Here is a 19,321-nt window from a genome sequence, read left to right on the forward strand (position 1 = left end):
ATGTGACAGCTCTGAGACTGGAAATAGACTGGTGGATGGGGTTTACTTTTGTTTCTACCAGTTGTTGTTGTCAGTATGGGGCTTGAATTGAGGTGGGAACTGTTCCTGAGTTTTTGTGCTCAAGGCTAGCGCTGTACCACTTTGAGCCATAGCTCCACTTCTGTTTTTTAGGTGGTTCATTGGAGCTATGAATCTTACAGCCTGCAAGAGAGGGAGGGAAAGGGAGACATGATTCCAAAAGAATTGTATCATTACCTGATTCATGTAGCTATAACCCCTTTGTATATCACCTCTACAATAACAATAAAAATAAAATAAAATAATCAAAACTAAAAAGAAGAACCACAAAAAGATTCTTACAGCCTTTCCTGCCAGGGCTAGTTTTGAATCGAGATCCTAGATATCAGTCTCCTGAGTAGCTAGGATTGCAGATGTGAGACAACTATCAGTATATTTTATTGCCTTTTCTCCAGCACAGTGACCTGTGGCATTTCTACTTGATGTATTCACATAGTAGATTCCAAAGATTATTTTTTTTAAAATGGAGTGGCTGCATTTTGCTTCTGAGTTCATATTGTTTAAACTTACAAGAAAAACTTAGGGTGTTTGCTTCTGTTAGGTTCACATTGGAACAGATATCAAGCCAGTCTAGGGTAAGCTGCTCTTGCCTTAGATGTAGTACTAGACCTAAAGACAATACGCATGATGAAATCCCAGTTGTTTTAGGAACCATAAGTGACTCTGGGCAAATTATTTAATCTCTCTAAACCCGTTTCTCCTTTGAAATTAGAGTTAAGAACTGTATTTGAGGATTTAATTAAGATAATATGACTTCAAAATGGTGACAAGAATATACTTGGTACTTAAAACTAGTCAGATGTTATGTTGATATCAAAAGAATATAAAGGATGTAATGTGTTGAAAGTTTTAACATAAGTCAGTACCTAAAATAAACTTCCCTATAATGGTGACTTTCAAGACAAAAATGAAAGTTTATCTTGCAAAGGTTATCTGGCCAGGCACTGTGGCTCATGCCTGTAATCCTATCTAGGCCGAGATCTGATCAAGGTTCAAAGCCAGCTCAGCACAAAAGGACCTGAGACTCTTTATCTCCAATTAACCTGTAGAAAATGGGAAGTGGGGCTTGGCTAAAGGGTAGGGCGTTAGCCTTGAGATGAAGAGCTCAGGAACGCCCAGGCTGAGTTCAAGCCACATGACCCACATAAAAACAAGGAAATACAGGTTTGCTAAATGACATGAGACAAATATTTCAGTGATGCCCTAAAAATAAAAAATGATAAAAGAATCTATATTTTAAGTATTCACTATCCAATGTGATTATAAAAGCAGGAGACGTGCTACATGGTATTTAATGTAACCAAACACTTTTGAGGTAAAAAGGAATGGAACATTTGAATGTGTAAGCCAGTCTTGAAATGAGTTGTACCTGGGGCTTTGTCACTGAGCCAGGAGTGTGGTAGTGCATGGTGAGGGGTATTATTTTTACTTGAATGTTTTAGGTCAGTTGCTCCTTCATATTATTTTTCCATATATTTTTATTGTGATTAATAGAAGGGTTATATTATATTTGCCAGATAGAAGGTGCATTACTTCACATACATTGATACCCTTTCACATGCCTTGGTCCCCATTTCCCTCCCCTCCACCAGCTCCTTCATATTCTTATCCATTTTTTATTTTTCTTTTTGGTGGTGGATGTGTGCTGAAGATTGAACCTAGCATGTTGCACAGCTATAGAAGCCTCAGTTTCCTAATTTTAAAGCTGAGATAATTAGATTCATGTTGTTGGGTTGTTAGGCAGGAGGCAAATATTAGTGAGCTTCAATCTTACTGTATTTTTTTCCTGCATTACAATCTGTTAAGTTACTGTGTACGATGATGAGTGGTGTTTGACAGTGTCCTAAATCCCTCTGACTTGGCAGTACGTTTTTAATATTAATTTTGGGGCTGGCAGATTTATGGCAGTTATGCTGCTTGCACCTTCTCTCTGATGGAAAGTGAAAGAGCTTTATAACTAAAATATTTACTTCATCATCATAGTGTGTCTCAGGTCTAAGGACATCAATGATTACAAGATCTAAGTGTAAAAGTGTAATAAATCTTTGGTTCCACCTTCCTCTAGCATTGCTTTTTGCACTATTCTTTAGCCTGTGAAAAGGCTGCTATCATTTTCCCTTCTTCCAGTTTCAGAAGTCCTTTTGAAATTTAGCCCTTACACATTTGCCCACTAGTCTCTGTGGTTGTTTAGTCTGCTTGTTTAGTCTACTTAAATGTTGTTTAATAATTTCTACAGAATGCTGGAGACACAAAAATTCAGAGAAGATGCAGGTGGGGATTCTTTTTAAGCCCCTGGTGAATGGGGGTGCATCTGGTTGCCATGGTTACCATGGTACGCACTGGCTGCTACCTGTTCTAGCAGCTTCCTCCTACTCTGCCCTATTTTGAGACCACAAATTCCGTCTTGCAGACTCATCGCCTCCATGCTACCCATGTTCCTAGTACCATCCATGATTTGTCTTGGAATTGGGCATTTCTTTGTGGAAAATCAATCAATCTATCTATCTGTCTGTCTGTCTGTCTGTCTGTCTGTCTGTCTATCTATTTCTGGCCCTAGGGCTTAAACTCTTAAATCTGGGTTCTGTCCCTGGGCTCCTTTTGCTCAAGGCTAGTACTTTACCACTTGAGCTACTGTGCCACTTCTACCTTTTCCCATAATTAATTGGAGACTAGAGTGTCATGGACTTTGCTGCACAGGCTGGCTTTGAACTGATCCTCATATTTCAGCCTCTTGAATAGCTAGGATTACAGGCTTGATCCAGGAAAACCTGGCTGTTCCCTTTTTTTTTTTTTTTTTTTGGCCTGTCCTAGGGCTTGAGCTCAGGGCCTGAGCACTGTCCTTGGACTTTCCTCAAGGTTAGAGCTTTACCACTTGAGCCACAGAACCATTTCTGGCTTTTTCTATGTATGTGGTACTGAGGAATTGAGTCTGGGTTTTCATGCTTGCCAGGCAGGCACTCTACCACTAGGCCAAACTCCTAGCCCTGTTCCTTTTTTTTTTTTTTTGGAAATAAATCTCCAGAACAATTTTTCTTTTCTTTTCTCCCCCACTTCTCTCTCTCCCTCTCTCTCCTTTCCTCTCTTCCTCCCTCCCTCTTTCCCTTTTTCCTTTTCCTTTTTATATCAGTACTGGGGCTTGAACTCATGACTTCAAACTCTTCCTCAGCTTGCATGTTCACAGGTGGCACTCCACCACTTGAGTCTTATCTCCAGTCTTCAATCTTGTTGGAATCTTACAGACTTTTCTGCCTGGACTGGCTTTGAACCTCATTCTGGGTCTTAGTCTCCTAAGTAATTAAGATTGTAGACATGAGCCACTGGCGCCTGGCACTTTGTGGCTTTTCTCAAAATATGTTAGCAATGGAATATTGATTTTTTAAAAGTGTTGCTGTTCAAACCATGCCCACCACCTACATTTGACAGGAGAGCCCATCCCAGAGAAGCTACTATAGGGCACTAAAGTAATTTGCTGTTCCTCCAATTTTTGTGTAACATTCAGAAAGAAGTTATATGTTGTTAGAATATTTCTGGGCTTTAAATATGCCTTTCCTGTGTATATGTTTCCTTTTTATATCTTATAACTGAGACTTTTATCCTATTAACTTCCTGAATGCTTTTCCCCATCAACTTTTATGGACTGTAAAATTACACATCACATTTTTTTCATGTTTATTTGTCCTCCCTCAGACATTTCGTTTAGACATTCTTCTTGGTGCTTTAAAATCAACCATATTGGAAATAGTCCTGTCACTAAACTATTAATAAATTCTGCAACTTAGCCCTAGTGAAACTGGGTAAGATGTAGAAAGACGGTAAGATTCACTTTTATGTTTTTCTGTATTAACTTAACATTTCTAAAAATAACAGTATGTTTTTCCGATGTGGTTTAGATCTCCATTTCATTAATACTTAAAAGGACAGTGTTGCAAACTTCAGAGCAGGAATCTATCATTTAAAAAGCGTGTTGTAAGAGCCTTTGGAAACTTCCAGAAGCTTGGCTATTGATTCTTACTGGTAGTACTTGGCTTAACTGCAGACCAAGAAACAATAAAGTCATTTACCCAAGGAATAAAATAAAAGGAGCTTCTACTGTCCATGTCTCTGACCCTTGACTTTCTTCATCCTTCCCCATCTGTTAAATAGAAATGCTAAGGTGATTTAGTTCAGCTTATTTAGAGATATCTTAGACAGTCTTCTGTTCATTCTAAAGAAATAAGGGTCTGCTCATCATTTAGGTTTAAATGTTGTTTGCTTCCATTGCAGCCATGCAAAAGTTGGGTTAGGGTAAATACACATCTGCACTTGTTAGGACGGTGTTCTAAGTGGCTTTCCTGCCCAGCCTTGCTTCCTTTCTGGCCTCTCTACAGATGAAGTGATCTTATTTCCTAGGAAACACTAATTTATTTGCAAAAACACTCTGAATTTTTGGAGGGCAGACAACTAGAGGAAGGGTAGAAAAATAGAGTCATGACGTTCAGTTTATGTATGTGGTAATTTGAAGGGATGGTCAGGGTTTGGAAGGATGGAGAGAGTGATGGAGGGAATAACATTGATCAAAATTGTATTCATAAACTGACATGTTGAATTGAAACTCTTTGGTATAGCAAAGAAAGAAAGAAGGAAAGAAAGAAAGAAAGAAAGAAAGGAAGGAAAGAAGGAAGGAAGGAAGGGGAAAGAAAGGAAGGAAGAAGAAAGAAAGAAAAAAGAAAGAAAGAGGAAGAAACATTTGCTGGGCATTGGTGGCTCGTGTCTGTAATCTTAGTTATTTAGAAGGCTGAGATCTAAAGATCACAATTTCTAACCAGCCTGGGCAGAAAAGTCTTGGATACGTTTACCTCCAGTTAACCAGCAAAAAAGCCAGAAGTAGAGATGTGACTTAAGTGATAGGGTGCTAGCAAAAAAAACCTCAGGGACAGTGTCCATACCCTCAGTCCAAGTCCTGGGATTGGCACCAGAAAAAAAAATGAATGTAAATAATGATGAATGATGTTATTTTTCATTTTAGCACTCAGCAAATAGTGTGCTGTCAGTTGTCAGCAAATAAAAAACCAAACAATAAAACAAAATGAATTAGAAAAAAAATCAAAGAGGGAGAAAGATTTTCCTCATGCACCATAGGCCTTTCAGTGTACATGGAGAGAGATCTGGTGAGGTGGTAAAGACGTAGGTGGTTCTGTCAGGGTAATAGTGGTGTGACACAGAGAGATGATCAGCAGTTTTCCTTCAGTAAACTGCTGACAGGTCACCCTTCCTTTCTGTTTGGTTTAGCCGTGGTACTCAAATGGAGAAACCATAAGCCACTATGTGGAATGAAAGGTTGGGTAATTTTACTGGTCATAATGAAGGGAGTTCAGGTGCAGTTTGGATTCATATAGCTTGCTGGTTTGAGATGACCCACGGAGGAAGCCAATGTGGCTTTAGGACATGTCACCTCTCTAGCAGGTGGCGTGTTAGGGTGGCATCGGGAGAGACCCCAGTCCTATTCCCTGTAGCTGAATTGGGGTTTCTGTGACCATCCTTGGCAACTATTGCTTTTTGAAAACCTGTGGCCGGCCACTAACCATTCTCCTTTTATTTGTCCAGCCCATTTCCTTTCTTCACTCAATCCGTCCTTCAATCCTAGTTCACAATTCTCAAGGGTGGCTGGACTACTGGAGCAGATAGCTTAAGAGACCCACAGAATGACTTCATTCCACTACTCGTGGGCATATATCCAAAGGAAAAGAAATCAGTGTTTAAGAAAGATACCTGCACAACAGTGTTTTATTACAGCACTATTTATAATAACCAGAACAAATGAATAAAAACACAATGTGTATACATATACACATATATATATTTGTATGTATTATATATATTAACAAACAATAGAATATTATTCATCCATAAAGACAAATGAAGTCAGATCATTTGCAGGAAAATGGCTGGATTTGTAGATCATCGTGTTGATTAATATAAGCCAAATTCAAAAAGCCTTATTTTTGGATTATAGGTCTTCAGTGACAGTCATAATCTTAGTAGTGGTAATGGGACATGAGTGTAAAAGGGAGACTGTTGAGGAGGGGATCAGTGGGATGGAGAAGGGAGGGGAGAAGAAAGGTACTGAGGGCTGAAGAGGATTGGTGGACATTGCATGTGTATACACACACACACACACACACACACACACACACACACACACACACAGCATGGTGAAGCCCAGTCCTATTACAAATGTATTTTTTAACTCAACAGAAAAAAGAGTTTCAAAGAGACACAAATAAAACAATCCCTCTTGAAGGTGATGTGCTGGAGGAAAAGGAGGGGAAGGAAGAAGAGGAGAAGGAGATAATATCTAGAAACTAATAATTATACAGAGTAAGATGTACCAGTTGAAGTTGGTGTTACTGTAATATAGAGGATTTCACACTGATGTTTCCATACATGTGCACAGGTATTTTAAACAAATTCAACCCCTCCACCACTATATTCCCATTCCTACCCTCCCCCTCCTTTTTTAAACAGCATTTGGTGGGCTTCACTATGCTGCATCTGTGTGTGTGTGTGTGTGTGTGTGTGTGTGTGTGTGTGTGTGTGTGTAACCATTAATAGAAACTGGTGAGTAAATATTAATCACAATTGAGATGTAATTGTGATAAAAGGACTCTGGTAACTGGTATTCATTTAACAACATTCAACCTGGGGCATAAAGATGTTTCTACATATGTGAGCTTCATCTGTGTTCAGAGGCTGCGCCATAAAGTGCTTGAAAAAAGAAGTTTGTCCTGTTCCTGCACAGGTATCACTTGGAAGTGCCTCAGTGTTCACCTCGTTGCTGTCCAAGTAGAAATAGTACAATCTGTTCTTTCTTTCTTTGATACTACATCATAGGAAATGAGCCCATCTGCTATTCAGTGTTGTGTATAAGAGTGCTTGTGTGTTTTTAGTTGAGGTATAAATATTTAAAACTACCAGATTTTTTTTTCAGGAAACTATTCACAATAGCCTCATTCATCTTAAAGGCTTTTACAATTAAAAACTGACGTAAGGGTTAACTGTCTATAAACACAGCATGTAGTCACCTACAAGTATCTGGTTACACCTTGGACTTTTGTTTAGTATTTGTGCTTAATGCAACTTATATTACTCTTTTATTCCTATTTTTTATTTGTTCTTGGTTTGGCTCTTTTCTATAATAGCTCAAACTGGAATTGAGAATTATAGGGATGTACCACCATTCTTAGCTCTTTCCACTTTAACAAACAAAGGAATAGTCCAGTTTAACGTAGTGTTATATTTTATGAGTTGAGGATATGACACAGCATAAGAAAAAAGTATTATTTGAGTATACCTAGTAGTATACAAAAGATGGATACAGTAAGCCTTAGAAAAATCACTTAAAAAATAGAAATCAGTAGCTAAGTGCCGGTAGCTCACATCTATAATCCTAGCTAGCTATTCAGGAGGTTGAGATCTGGTTTTGAACCATAATCCTCAGATCAGTTTTCTGAGTAGCTAGGATTACAGGCATGAGCTACCAACACCCAGCTTTGTACTGCTTTTATATGCCGCAAGTAGACACCTTATGAAGGAATAAACCATGGAACCTGGATAGAAGAACACCAAGACTCTGAACTAGTGTTTAACTATTGAAAGTAATTAAGGTATATGAAGTCAAAGCCAGACCAGGCAGGAGAGTCTATGAGACTCTTTTTTTTTTTTTTTGCCAGTCCTGGGCTTCAGCTCAGGGCCTGAGCACTGTCCTTGGACTTTCTCAAGGTTAGAGCTCTACCATTTGAGCCTCAGCACCACGTCTGGCTTTTTTCTATGTATGTGGTACCGAGGAATCGAACCCGGGTCTTCGTGCATGCTAGGCAAGCACTTTAACCACTAGGCCAAACTCCCGGCCCATCTATGAGACTCTTATATCACATTATTCACCAAAAGCTGGAGGTGGAGCCACGGCTTAAATAGTAGAGTGCTAGCTTTGAGCAAATAAGCCGAGGGTCTGTGGTCAGGCCCTGAATTCAGGTCCTGCGACTGACACAAAAAAAAAAAAAAGAGGAAAACTAAAAAGAAACCACTAAAAATAAACCAGAAACATAAACAATAAAGTCAGTAATGGAGTTAAAATTAAATATGAAAAAGCAAGAATATAATTAAAATGCAAGAAAAAAAGGAGCAAAGAATAGATGAGACCAATATGAAACAAATAGCAAATGGTAGATTTATATGTAATTATATTGACAGTCACATTGATTATGGGTTGTCAAAACACTCCCTTTCGAATGAGTTGTTAGACTGGGTAAATAATAGAAACCAATTACTTACTGTCTATGAAAAACCTATTTCAAATACAAAGGTACAGTATTATTAAATGTAAAATAATAGAAAGAAATATATGCCATGTAAATATTAATTAAAAAGAAGCTGGGATAGTTATATTAATATCAAACAAAGTAGACTTCTGAACAAAGACCAGTGTCAGGGATATTATATGACCAAGGAGTCCATTCAACAAAAAGACACTACAGTTCTGAATTCTAACTGGCTACTCACAGTCTCTAATCCTAGCTAGTCAGGATGCTGAGAGCTGAGGATTGTAGTTCGAAATTAATCTGAACAGGAAAGGCTGTGCAACTCCTTTCTCCAGTTAACCACCAAAAATCTGGAAGGGGAACTGTGGATTAAGTGGTAGAACCCTAGCTGTGAGCAAAAAAGCACAGTGACAGTACCCAGGCCCTGAGTTCAAGCCCTGGGACCTGTGTGTGTGCACGCATTCATGCACCCTCCCCCCCGCCCCCCCAGTCAGAATAGAATTTGGAAATACCCTTAAACATTCAAAACCTGAAGAACACATTTCAATCCTTGGGAAAAAAGAAAAAAATTATAGTTCAGATTTCAAGATATTTGGAACAGTAGGGTGAAATCTCAGGAGAGTCCATGGAAAACAATGTGAAACTGTCGCTACTGAAATGGCACACATTGGTTTTGTGGAGCAACAGTCCCATGTGGAGAGAGAAAACACTACATTCCAAGAAGCCAAACATTAGAGGCAATTAGTTGTCTTTCTCATTGACAAACTAGAAAAATAGAACAGTCATAGGATCCACCTGTCAAGTGGCAGCTGACCTGTCATTGGGTAGATCCTTACCATTCTTGTTCAGAAACACTCATGTGAAATCTCCAACTATTGAGCCTCTAGTAGCTCTGGAACTTGGACCCGCCATAGATATTCACGTGTGCATGATTTGGTGTAACTTTGCCTTAGTCAGATGACTATAAACTCATTTGTTTTCCCTGTGGCCCTAAGAAATGGCTGTTGCACATGTGGCTTAAGTAAATCAATGTCATGGTGATACAAATGAAGTTCAGTGGTGAATCTGGAACTGGAGTGACTTGTGCTCCTTCATGGTCTTTGTTTATGTGCAGGGCATAGTAGGCCATGTCCTGTTTTTCTATTGATAAGTTGCTTTTTTACTCACCAATATCGTTCTTCTGCCCTTATAGTTGACATCACAGAAGGCAACAGATCTTTCTAAACTCCCTTGTTCTGACTCTGGTGGATACTAGCCTGTTTTGCTAGTATCCTTGCTATCTAAAATAATGCCTGCTGGCCATCCCTTCCCCAGGACGACTTCACTGTTGGCAGAGTCCTGGAATTAGAAGGTATAGTTGTGCCCAGTATTACAGTTTCCATCATCCCACTAATTGGAGTCCTTTTGACAGTAGCTTTCATTAAATTCTGTATGAGACTAATTAAACATATTTGTTCCAGTCTCTGTCAGTCAGATTAATTAGAATGGCCAATTTAATAGCACATTGGCATGTATTTTCAGAAATCAGGATAGCTAAAAGAGAGGATTGTTTGAGAAGAACAGTCCATGTGTGTCCTCTACTTTTAAACTTGTTGGTGTGTCAGAAATGAAGTTTCCTAAACTACAATTTTTTTCCTAATGTTGTTAGTAATGGGGCTTGAACTCAGAGCTTAGGTGCTGCTTGTGAGCTTTTTCACTCAAGGCTAAGCACTCTACCACTTTGAGACACAGCTCTAAATCCAGTTTTAGAGTGGTTAATTGGAGATAGGAGTCTCACAGGGACTTTTCTACCCTGGCTGACTTCAAACTGCGATCCTCAGATCTCAGCCTCCTGAGTAGCTAGAATTACAGGAGTGAGCCACCAGTACCCAGCTTCCCTGACCACTTTTTACCTGAGCAACTCAGTGTTTTTGAAGGGGGAAAATGTGAGGGCTAAAATTGTCTTTCTTCCTGTAGGAAAGAGGAAGCTTGCTTACTGCCTACTGTAAAGCAGTAGACTCCCGAAGTATGTTGTTTTCTTGTAATGTATGCCTAGGTATCTGTGTGGGTCTATAAGTCACTCATGAGAATTGAGGTTGAGAGAACTGCAACAGGCAAGCTCTCATTACTTGCTGTGTCAAGCATAATGATGTCGCATTCCTTTGACCTTGTAGAGTTAGTCTTCTACCAGCACCCATGAAACAGGTAGCTTATTGGTGAGGGCCTAAATTCCATCTGTCTGACAGAATTAAGGTAAGAATCATACTAGGGGTCCTAGCCTGTGCAATGATAAAGAAAAAGAAGCGTAGTGTTCAGAAAGAAAAAAACAAGCAAACAAAACCAAAACTACTTTCATTCAGAGAAAATATGAATGAACTTCAAAATTGTTACTACCAGTAGTAAGTGGGTGAACATGGAATCCAGTGTCAATATACAAAAGTAAAAAATTGGGCTGGGAGTGTGGCCTAGTCGTATATTTGCCCAGCATGCCTAAAGCCCTGGGTTCAATTCCTAGATACCACATATACAGAAAAAGCTGAAGTGGTTCTGTGACTCAAGTGATAGAATGCTACTCTTGAGAAAGCTAGAGGACAGTGCCCAGGCCCTGACTTCAAGCCCCAGGACTGGAAAAAAAAAGTCAAAAGTAATCTTACATGTTACTGACAAATATTAGTATATGCTAGTATCTCCCATATCCAAGAACCATTATAAGTAGTTCAATTACAAATGGATAGAATGACTTATTGAGTAGATATTTCTCTAAAGGAAATAATAGGCAAATTATCAGCAAGCACATGAAAAGACAAAGATACTGAACACCATTGATCATTAGGGAAAGGTAAACCCAAACCACAATTGGATAACAACTCATATTCAGTAGGATATCACTACATTAAGAAAAAAAAAAGACAATGACAAAAAGAAAATGTCAAAGAGAGGAAGCAAAATCCCAGGACACTGATAACAAGAATTTAAAATAGTTGCAGCTACTGTAGAAAAATAGTATGATGATTTCCCTCAAAATAAAGAAGAAAAGAAGAAAATGGGCATATAGATATAGTCAAAGCATTGAATTTATGCTCTTGAATTGGTATTTGTACACCTATGTTATAACATTATTATTTGCAATAGTCAAAATGTCGAAACAATTCAAATGCTAATGACTGAATGAACGAAGAAACAGAAAAGAATGCCTTAGCTGGGAATGTGGCTTAGTGGTAGAGTGCTTGCCTAGCATACCTGAAGCCCTGGGTTTGAAGTGATGCTATGTCTCAAGTGGTAGAACACTAACCGTGAGCACAGAGAGGCTCAGAGATTAGAGACCAGGCCCTGAGTTCAAGCCCCAGGACTGAAGAGAAACAAAACAAAACAAAAAAGAAGGAAATTCCTTAATAGAATATTATTCAGGCTAAACAGGAGCAAAATTTTGACTTGAACTACCACATGGCTAAGCCTTATGGACATTATGCTACGCTAAATAAGCCACTCACAAAAGGATAAACAATGTTTGATTCTACGTATGTAAGGTATCTAGAATGATTGATGATCAAAAGTAGAATGGGTCAGGAGCTGGTGGCTCACACCAATAATCTTATCTATTTAGGAGTCTGAGATCTGAGGATTGTTGTTCAAAGCCAGCTCAGTCAAGGACATCTATGAGCCTCTTACCGCCTATCAACCAGCAAAAAGTCAGAAATGGAGCTGTGTCTCAGGTGGAAAAACACTAGCTTTGAACCCAAAAGCTCAGAGACAGTGCCCAGGTCCTGGCCCCAGACTCAAATGGATACATTCATGTGTGGGAACACGTGCGCATGCGCGCGTGCACGCACGCACGCACGCACGCACACACACACACACACACACACACATGCATGCACTTGCGCGCACACACACATGAATCGCAAGTCATTCTCACCACAGAGAAAGTGTATTTCCTTCCTAATAAACTTTACAAAAAAGTGTTTGGTCAATGCTAATGCTAACTGGTGATGGTGGCACATGCCTATAATCTCAGCACTTGGATAAGCTGGGGCAATAATAGTGAGACACTGTCTTAAAAACAAAACAATTACTTTGTAGGACTTCTTAAAGTCAAACCAACAAAAATTGCTAACATTCACTGAGTGGCTGCTCTATCTTAAAGAGTATTATATCACAGGAAAATACTGTGATCCAGGCAACAGTGTCTTGGGGAAGCCCACACTTCACAGTCCGTTTCTGTCTTGCTTCTCAGGCCTCCCTCTCCTTCCTCACTTCCTCAAGCTTTCTTCCTTAAGAATTTCTCTAGTCAGCCAGTCACCTGACATCACAGTGCTCATTTGTTTTCTGCTACTTTGCCATTCGTTTTTTTTTGCTTTAAAGACTAGTGACTATTAAAATAAAACAATTGTCTTTGAAGCGAAAGCAGAAAATAAACCCAGGGTACCTATTATGATGCATATATACCCTATGGTATACAGATATAGGAATGGACCAATTTGCCTGTCTTTCTGAGACTGCATAAAAAACAACATATGGGCTTTGCATAAACAAAAACTATCTCTATATTTCTCTCTTGGCAGAACTTTGTATAAAAATGTAAACCTCTTTTTCAAATAAAATTTGTAAATGATACAGTGTTGTGAATTTGGCTCTTAACTCTAGCCAACTGATAATACTCAGTTCATTATGCATATCTCTTGTCTGGGAGAAATAGGAAGGAAAAAAATGTAAAACCTCTGAGGCACATGAAAATCAAAAAAAGCATGGTTGGCATGGAGAGCTCAAGTCCAGTCTCCGAATGTCTTGATGCTTTTTAGAGATCTACCCTCAATTTCAGTATTCCCCCAAAGCCAGTATTCCCCCAAATCACCTAAGGTGATTCAAACACGTATGACGATGAAAATTGCTGAACAACTGAGTCAATAAAAAACCCACCAGTATTAAAAAGTTTGATCAGTTGCTGCCAAAAACTATTTTCACATGATTTTTGTGTTGCATGATAAATTTACCATCTTAAGTTCAGTGTAGTTTACCAGGATTTGGTACTGTTAAGTGCGTTGGTGGGAACTACTACCATAATTCTTTGTTGTGCACAACTGAAACTCAATATCCATGAGTAATACTTGCTGCCCCTCCTGAAGTCCCTGGTAACTAGCTACCTGTTTAGTGAATGTGTGTGTGTGTGTGTGTGTGTGTGTGTGATGTTCATGTATATGCATGCATGCATGTGTATGCACTCCAGGCCTGGGGGCTTTCCCTGAGCTTTTGATACCACAGGTCCCCTTTCATTTTTTTTTTTTCCTGGCTAATTGGAGATAAAAGTCTGGTGTCTGGACTGATTTTGAATCATAAGCCTCTTCAGTAGCTAGGCACAAAGATGTGAACCACATGTGCTTGGCCCATTCACTTTTGTTGTTGCTGTTTGTGGGGTTTGGACTCTGGGCTTGCTCACTGTCCCTGGGCTCTTCAGCTCAAAGCTAGTGCTCTGCCACTTGAAGCCACACACAGCAGGACTTCTGGTTTTGTCATGGTTAACTGGAGCTAAGAGTCTCATAGATTTTTGGACTTTTGTGCCCAGACTGGCTTTGAACCATGATCTTCAGATTTCAGCCTCCTAAGTAGCTAGGATTACAGAAGTGAGTCACCAGGGCCCAGCTTTAAGCCATTCCATTTTATTTTAATTAATCAAACAAGTAATTAATTAATTAATTTTTGCCAGTCCTGGCCTTGAGCTCAAGGCCTGAGCACTATCTTTGGGCTTTCTCAGGCTAGAGCTCTACCACTTGAACCACAGAGCCACTTCCAGCTTTTTCTATGTATGTGGTAGTAAGGAATTGAACCCAGGTCTTGTGCATGCTAGGAAAGCACTCTACCACTAGGTCAAACTCCTGGCCCCCATTCAATTTTAATTTGAGTATTTTATACCTATTGGGAGAAGAAATTAAATAATGTTTGAAATTGTGTTCTTCACAGTGTCCATTTAACTTGAATTAATTACTTATTTATTATTATTATTTTGTGTGTGTGTGTGTGTGTGTGTGTGTGTGGGGGTGGGTGGGGGTCATGGAGCTTGAACTTGTCCTGGGCACTGTCCCTGAGCTCTTCAGCTCAAGGCTACCGCCCTATTCCTGGAGCCACAGCACCACTTCCCATTTTTCTATTGATAAGTCTCAGGTCCTTTTGTGACTGGGCTGGCTTTGAACGATGATCCTCATATCTCAGCCTCTTAAGTAGCTAAGATTACAGGTGTAAGCCACAACGCCTGACTCATTTAATAAATTTTGTTCTGATTAATTTTCTTTCATATTTCTCCTCTTTAGAAAAAAGCCAGAGAAGCCTATTCTTGTTTTTGTTTAAAAATTTTAAATGTTGCCATCTCTACATATCTACAGGAATTTGTATATATTGTTATGCACACATTTTGCATCTATAAAACTATGATTTGATATTTGTGGGTAACCATTAGCCTAATACTGCTATAACTAACTCAGTTTAATTTAGGTTATAATCTAAATTACGTTTCACTCATTTACAAGTAACTGCATTTGTTGACATTGTGGTTTAAAAATTTTGTTTGATTGAATTAAATCTCTTTCTGTCTTTGTACACCAGATGCATACTTGTAAATGTCTATTCATTTTCAGTTTATTTTGTTTCTGTTGTTGCATTTGTGATTTTTTTTTTTAATTTGTGCAAATTCTGTAGTTTAAGGTCCCAAGTGATTTTGGAGAGGCTTTAACTTCATTGCAGATCTGTTTATGTAGTGAACTTCCTACTATCATTCCATGGCTGCCCATTCCCTCTCTCCAGTGAACTCTGCAGTACACATTGTGCAAGACCTGGTGGCTTTGCACAGATGAGTGAACTTGCTGCTCTCCTGGCAGAGTACATTCTTGTGACCCTGGGATCATCTTCATGTGGAGATGTATTTAAGGTGGAATTGAGAGAGCCATGAGAGAGGGAGGTTGATATGCAGGTCAGAGAGAAGAGGGAATTGTACACAGGAGGGCCTCCATGTCTGCAGATGGTTCCATTTCTCACTCACATTGCATTGATATTTCGAGTTCTAAGTGGGACTCCATCTTCCCACTGCTTTCTAGCTCCCAGACCTGAGAAATTTCTTTACAATCTGGATCTTTGAGGCTTTGCAGAATCCAGTCACCACCCCCTTCTCTGGAAGCTTTCAAGCTCTTCCCTCAGGGATCTGTAACTCTGCAGCAAAATTCACAGTGTGGGTTTATTTTCATCCACTGTGTGGGTTCCCCCCCCCCCCCATTCAGTCTTCAGTTCTGGGAAATGACTTTGAGTTATCTCTTCCTTTTGTTTTTTTTTTCCCTGTTCTTGCTTTTTGGCCTCATTCTTATTTGGGTGTTGTATCTCCTGTATTCATTGTCAGGTTTTCCTGTACCCCTCAAGAGTCCCATTTTTTATTTTCCCCTCCCCCATTTTTCTTTCAACAAGATTTGTTGGTTTTATTGTCCAACTCATCTGTTGTATCTTTTATCTCTTTATAGATTAATAAATACATATGTAATGAGATGTGTGTGTGTGTGTTTTCATGCAGTATCCTCAAAGGATTGGCTCTAGTATTCCCTGGGGAGACTAATATCAGCAGTATCTCCCATCCATTTTATATTACATGGATTTGCATGCAATGCCCTCCTGTATACTTTCACTCCTCTCTATATTATTTAGAATGTCTAATGTAATGTAAATGCTATGTACATTGTCGTTACCTTGTATTAGGAAATAATTACAAGAACGATTTTAGAGTGTGTTTTCAGGACAAGTGCAGCATTTCTGGAATATTTTCTGTCTGTGTCTAGTTGAATCCATGCATATGGAATGCGCTCACACACACACACACACACACACACACACACACACACACACACACAGAGCCTATGATGTCTGATGTCTGTGTCTGTGTATTTGGGCTTTGTCACCTAGTGTTTCACTGTCTGATCTTCTTGTCATTAGTCCCTGTTATCAGTATCTTTAAGACATTTCACTTCATAAATTCCCAGAGAAAATCTTTCTGGTGTAAAATTGTGGTCTTGGCCATCAGCAACTGGGAAAACTTTTTGGTAGGAAGTCTAGAGAGCTGTCAATATTCAGTTTATCAAATTTCATGTTATACTTGTTTTTAGGACTGTAGATCCATGTCTGGATTTTCTATTCCAGACCCTGTTTGACACCCCCTCCAGAGTAAACCTCTAGTCTTACTCCAGGGTGGGGGATGGTAGGAGCCAATGGGAGAAGAGGGGATACTTAGTGACTGTAAAACACATTATCCCCCAGTTCTTTTTCACTTTATCATTACCCTGGTACCCAGAGGTGCCTGGTGCTGCCAGTTCTCGAGCCATTTGAGGATTGTTTGTTCAAGGGGGTTGATTTTCAACTCTTCCCCACTGTTGTTGCCTTATGGCTATGTTAAGTCAGCCCTCATTGATCCATCTGCTTAACAGCTTGCAAAAACTTGCAACTTCTGTCTTCTCTCCATTTTGTTAATCTTTGTAGTTTTATGACTAATTTTGAAGTCATGGAAAGTGAATGGAACTAGGAAGCATGGATAGGAATTAGGAATTTGGGAATTTAAAACACAGGTAATAAAATGATGTTATTTATGTGTGTGTGAGTGTGTGTGTGTGCGTCTGTTAGTTAAAAGCTGTTTACTTGTAGAGGCATTTGCACCATTTTTACTAGCCAGGCTTTTTTTTTTTTTTTTTTTTTTTTTGCCAACCATGGGGCTTGAACCCAGGGCCTGAGCACTGACCTTGGACTTTTCTCAAGTCTAGTGCTCTACCACTTTGAGCCTCAGCACAACTTCCAGCCTTTTTCTATGTATGTGGCACCGTGGAATCGAATCTAGGTCTTCATGCATGCTAGGCAAGCACTCTACCACTAGGCCAAACTCCCGGCCCAATAGCCAGTCTTTTTTGATGACATCCTGGAGTCCTGATTCTTAATTATGCTTTTTCTGTTGTTTCCTTCACAGTTTTAGTGTGTGTGTGCATGTGAGATCTACATGATGCAGTAAATACTTGATCAGTGTAAGTAATCTATTCCCAGTTCTTGGTAGTATGAATTTATGAAATGAGTTATGATAAGTACACATTTGTTTAACAAATACCTGAATGTACATATGTGCTGGTTCTGAAGGAGGTCATTGTACTGTTCAGAGAAAATCAGTGCTGCAGTGCTACATAGAGAAAAAATAGATTTTTAAGGTAAAAGGACACATTCCAGAAGCATGCTGAAATGCAGAAGGAATTGCCTAAGTGTTTTCTTGGAAAAAGTCTAAAGTCACAGGAAACTTGACTATATGCCAAATTTTATGTTAGGCTTACATGTTGTAGGCAGTAACAGTAGAGTGAAATCTTTCCTGTGGGGCTAGGATAGCTTCATCTGTGCCTTGGTAGTCTTTTGTCACGTGTATGCTTCAAATGGAGTTTCCCATCTTCTCATCCTTGCTGACTCACAAGAGTCACAGGCTTGCAAGAAACTTCAAAGACATTTATGTCACTGGCCCTTTTTTGGCTGTGATTCCATCTTGTCCTGCTGTTTCTTTATTCCATATAATCAAATCTTGTTGATTCTTCCTCTGTTGTAATCCATTTCTAGTATCTCAATCTTTTCAGGAAAATACTTTTTTTCTGTGTGTTAGTTAATGGTGCTGAGTATTAGGACTATGGATACCTTTTATGTGTGCAAGTAGATATGGCCACTGCTAATTACAAGGCAGAGGTGGGATGTGTCTGGGAAAGTGTTTGCACAGGTTTCTGTGGCATCTTGGAGGACTGGGGCCTAGCGGCAAAGAAGAGCAGCAGAGGGCTGTTGAGTAGAGTTTAGTGCTGCTGAAGTTTAAATAGCAAGGCAAAGGGCATTTTCACCGCACAAGGGTGAGGACTTGAAAAATTCAAGATACAACCAACAGTTAAGAGTGTCAGCCATGTATGTGCCAGGCCACTATTTTGTTTAATTTATTAGTTAATTACTTAATTAATTTATTTTGCCAGTCCTGGGCTTGAGCTCAGGACTGTCCTTGGGCTTTCCTCAAGGCTAGAGCTCTACCACTTGAGCCTCAGCACTCAGCACCACTTCCGGCTTTTTTCTATATATTTGGTACTGAGGAATCAAACCTGGGTGTTTGTGCATGCTAGGCAAGCACTCTACCACTAGGCCAAACTCCCGGCCCCAGGCCACTATTTTGAAAGGCATATGACAATGCTGTGCTCATGAGTGGCTTGTATAGTATGATTAGAGATGAGAAGTGTCCTAGATAAAGCAGGATGGTGGAATTGGACAGCATGTGTCCTCATCAGGAGTTGAATGACTTGCTCACAATATTCTTTAGATCCCTGGGGCCGCAAGGGTTACTTCATGGCATCTAGAAGTATATGAATTTTATTTTTCTTGGGTTTTTAACATTTCAGAGACAGCAATACAATGGAGTGTGGTAAACATATACTACATACATGTGTACCATGGTTGCTGCTTTTGTTTGGGAAAAGGCCCGATGTCAAAGTTCTGTTCATATTGATTGACTTCTTTTCTTTTTTAATTTTTATTTATTTATTTATTTATTTATTTATTTATTTATTTATTTATTTATTTTTTGGGTTATAGAGCTTGAACTCTGGCCTAAGCGCTGTTCCTGAACTCTTCAGCTCAAGGCTACTGCCCTACCCCTGGGCCTAAGTGCTGTTCCTGAGCTCTTCAGCTCAAGGCTACCGCCCTACCCTTGAACCATAGCTCCACTTCCCATTTTCTAGTGATTAATTAGAAATAGGAGTCTCACTGCTTTGTATTGCCTGGGCTGGCTTTGAACCATGATCCTCAAATCTCAGCTTCCTGAGTAGCTAGGTTTATAGGTTTATAGGACCTCTGTGCCTGGCTTCTTTCTTTCTTTCTTTCTTCCTTTCTTTCTTCCTTTCTTTCTTTCTTCTTTCTTTCTTTCCTTCCTTCCTTCCTTCCTTCCTTCC

The 19,321-nt window shown here is 39.4% G+C and overlaps 1 protein-coding gene across 3 annotated transcripts in view; it reads left to right on the forward strand.

Annotated features, from left to right (window-relative positions):
• Nucleotides 1-19,321, forward strand: part of Dgkh (diacylglycerol kinase eta) — a 149,707-nt gene that overhangs the window by 22,518 nt on the left and 107,868 nt on the right. The gene's annotated exons all lie outside the window — the stretch shown is intronic.

The sequence above is a fragment of the Megascapheus bottae genome, chromosome 11, assembly GCF_031878675.1.
Source record: "Megascapheus bottae isolate mThoBot1 chromosome 11, mThoBot2.hap1, whole genome shotgun sequence".
Classification (NCBI taxonomy): Eukaryota; Metazoa; Chordata; class Mammalia; order Rodentia; family Geomyidae; genus Megascapheus; species Megascapheus bottae.